The sequence below is a fragment of the Callorhinchus milii genome, unplaced genomic scaffold (assembly GCF_018977255.1).
Source record: "Callorhinchus milii isolate IMCB2004 unplaced genomic scaffold, IMCB_Cmil_1.0 Scaffold10, whole genome shotgun sequence".
NCBI lineage: Eukaryota > Metazoa > Chordata > Chondrichthyes > Chimaeriformes > Callorhinchidae > Callorhinchus > Callorhinchus milii.
In genome coordinates this window covers 4,526,157-4,530,339 of record NW_024704751.1, presented here as the reverse complement: position 1 = coordinate 4,530,339, position 4,183 = coordinate 4,526,157, and positions in this window count along the sequence as shown.

Genomic DNA, 4,183 nt, shown 5'->3' with positions numbered 1-4,183 from the left:
CGACAAACACGTCCAGAAGTGAAGACAAACTCGCAAGTGATTTACAGTCTAGCTCGTGATTGGAATTAATTTTAGAAACGAAGCGATCTTGCAGGCAGGCAGGCCCGAGGAGAACAAAAAAATTGTCAGCTGACGCAGTTTCTCGATGCCGGTCCAATATAATTTTTGTGGCCACTGGTTGGGTCCACGTCCATGGGTCAGATATCTGGCCGTGACTCTGGCACCTGCAGCAGAAGTGAAGTACGTGTCACCGCGGGAGGCAGGGGGAACAGTCGGGGATGATTTATGGACAAGGTTCCGTGGAAATAAAATTGTTCTCGCGCTCTCTCTCTCTCTCTCTCTCTCTCTCTCCACATAAGTGATAGTGCTCGTAAGCCACTTGAATATCTGCAGTGGAAGCATCGCACGAAAGAAGCAGCTCATTACAATACGCTGCAAATAGATACTGCACCTCAACGAAAGGCAGCCAGTCAGCGCTCCTACTGCAGGGACATTTAGTGCCAGGTTCTTACTGAATGATCGCTGGGCAATCTCCCGCTGGAGCTCCTGAGTCCCTGCGTCTTTCCGCTCCTTCCCCGTCTTAAACCTCCCTTAAGACCCATCTTTTCAACCACGCTGTCGGTCACCGGCCACCACCAACACCACCACCGCGGGCACCACTCCAATGCAGAGCTGGGGATGTGCTGCATTAATGTCCTCCAGTAAGATGTTAAACCAAGTTTCATCTGCCTGGACCCAAACATCCCATGGCGCTACTCAAAAAAGAGAGGGGGGGGAGGGGGTTCTCCCAGTGTCCTTGCCAACAATCCCCTAGATAAAATGGGTTACTTCATGGCTAAAATACAAAATACACAGTCACTACACTTTACAGTATATCCTGTGAAGCGCTTTGAGACCTCCTCCCAGCGCGAAGGGCACTACAGTATAACAAAAAATAAGGACTGTTATCTGCCTGTTTAGGTGGACGTAAAGGATCCCATGGCACTATTCGAAAACATAAGGGAGTTTCTCCCTCCCAGTCTCCTGGCCAACAATCCCCCAAATAATATCGGTCACTCACTCCATGGCTGTTTGAGGGACAAACTGGGCGCCACATTTCACCCACAAACTACACAATCAATCTACTTTACAATAGATGCTGTGAAACGCTCTCAGACGTCTCAACGACGTGATAAGGCGCCGGATCAAATGCAAGGGCTGTTAATTTATTATTATTATTAGAACAACCACAAAAACAAGGAACTACTCAGTAGTTTTTCAGAGACCTCATGGAGAGCTTTGTGTTCATTCTTGAGTATTTCACCTGAGGGTTAAGTTGGCCTTGGTTAATTGAGCCCGAGGGAACATGGATTGCATTCCCTGGAGGTGAGGAAGTGATCTGATCGAGAGCTTCGAAAATAATAAAAGGGAACTGCCGAGGTCGAGAGAGAACAACTCTCTCACTCTTTCTCCCTTTTCTCTAATAGAGAAACCCAGAGCAATGTACAGAGCCGACAGTGAATGTGGAAAGCGTTTCTTCCCACAAAGGGTACAAGTGGACTTTGTGGAGCCTGTAGCTCAGTGGTTAGAGCACTCGCCTTGCAGGCGAGACACCTGGGTTCAATTCCCGGCAGAGGGCGAAACCTTGGGCAAGTTTCCTTACTCCACACCCCTGATAATAATCCCTCCAAAACAAACCAATAATAAATTGGTCATTTTCAATCCACGACTGTTTGTGGGACGCTGCTGCGCGCAATTGACTACCGCGTTTCGCCCACAAATATATACGGTCAATTCACTTTACAGCATATTCTGTGAAGCGCTTTGAGACGTCGAGAAGACGTGAAAAGTGCTATATCAAATGCAAGGATTATGATTATTATTATTATTAAGTGTGGAATGCGCTGATTGAATGGGTGCAGCATCAATCGAGGAGCTAAGAGGGTGTTATTTGGGCAGTAAGGAGTACAGAGAAAGGAGATTGGAAAGCACAAACAAAATGACAGAGCAATCCTGACAGTCAGAATTACCAATTCTGGTTACTGTAATAATAATAATACTCCTCCTCCTACTAGTATTTGACATTGCGCCTTTCCCTGTCGGGAGGAAGTCTCAAAGCGCTTCACAGGATTTACTGCAAAGTGTAGCGACTGTGTCATTTGTGGGCAAAAGTGTTTTGATTAAATACTATAGGTTTAAAAATAACGCCCGATTGCAAGCAACGCAGAATAGAGAGCTAACCAGACATACTTGACGTCGCACGTAAGGTTAGCACGAGTGATGGAAGATACAATGCTATAACCTCGGTAGACAATGATTAGAGCTCGTCTCTGAATTACACTTTGTTATGATACAACCTCCAGCTCTTCCAAAGAGCTCACACACATACAGGAGCATGACAGCCATATTTCCATAACATAACCAAGGCACTGTACGCACTTTGCCATTACTGATGCAAAGACACCGGGTTAATAAAATATAACAATCTTTGCATTTGTCACAGCACCTTATCACGTCATCGAAACATCTCAAAGCGCTTCACAGGATTTACGATAAAACGTAGTGACTGTGTATTTCGTAAGCAAACACGGCATCCAATTTGCGCCCAGCAATTTGCCGCAAGTAACAAAATCTGTCTGGAGGATTGTTGGCCAGGACAACGGGAGAAACTCCCTTCTCTCTCTTTTTAAAACAGTCCGGCGGGATCCTTAACATCCGCCTGAATAGGCAGATGGGACCTCAGTTTCAACATCTCATTCAAAGGGAGTCACCTCCGACAATGCAGCGCTGTTCTTCTTCTGATGTGAAAGGCGCTGTAATAATAATAATCCTTGCCTTTGATACAGCGCCTTTTCACGCCGTTGAGACGTCTCAAAGCGCTTCACAGAATATACTGTAAAGTGGAGTGACTGTATATTTTGTGGACGAAACGCGGCAGCCAACGGCGCACAGCAGCGTCCCCACACAAACGGACGTGGATTGAAGCGACCAATTTTATTTGGGGAGGGATTGTCGGCCAGGACACCGGTGAGAGAGAGAAACTTCCTTCTCATTTTGAACGGTGCCAATGGGATCTTTAACGTCCGCCTGAACAGGCAGAGGGGACCTCGGTTTATAACAATATTAATATTAATAATAATAATCCCTGCATTTGATACAGCGCCTTATCACGTCGTCGAGACGTCTCATGAGTGTATTGACGTCTCGTCGTGAAGCACAGCGCGGGAGGGGTTACTTTACAGTACGCCGGAGAGAGGAGAAAAGGGGAAGGTCCTGTGTGTGTGGGGGGGGGTGGGGGGTCCTGTGTGTGGGGGGGGGGCAGGTCCTGTGTGTGGGGGGTGTGGGGGTGTGTGTGGGGGGGAGGTCCTGTGTGGGGGGTGGGGGGGGTGTGGGGGGGGTGTGTGTGGGAGTGGGGGTGGGGGGGTGGGGGGGGTGTGTGTGGGGGGGGGGGGGGTGTGGGGGGTGTGTGTGTGTGGGGGGGGTGGGGGAGGTCTGTGGGGGTGGGTGGGGGTGGGAGTCTGTGGTGGGGGTGTGGGGGAGTCCTGTTGTGGGGGTGGGGGGGGGTGTTGGGGTGGGGGTGGGGGTGGGGGTGGGGGGTGTGTGTGGGGGGGGGGGGGGGGGGGGGGGGTGGGGGGGCTGGGTGTGGGGGGGGGTGAAGGACGCGGTATATTTAGTAACTTGTGTGACTGGCAACAAAGTAACGAGTGTCAGTTACTGACTGGTTACTGTAGCCTCGGCCTCTCTCTCACTCACTCTCTCACACACTCTCTCTCTCACACTCACTCTCTCACTCTCTCACACTCACTCTCTCCCTCTCTCACTCTCTCTCTCTCTCACTCACACTCTCTCACACTCACTCTCTCACTCCCTCTCTCGCTCTCACACTCACTCTCTCACACTCACTCTCTCACCTCTCTCTCTCCCTCACACTCACTCTCTCACTCACTCACTCTCTCACTCCTCTCTTTCACTCTCAGTCACTCTCTCTCACTCTCTTTCACTCCTCTCTCTTCTCTCACTCTCAGTCACTCTCACTCACTCACTCTCCACTCCTCTCTCACTCTCCACTCACTCTCAGTCACTCACTCTCTCACTAATCACTCTCTCTCTCTCTCTCACACTCACTCACTCTCTCAGCCACTCTCTCATCACTCACCTCACTCTACTCAATCACTCTCTCTCTCTCACACTCACTCTCTCTCAC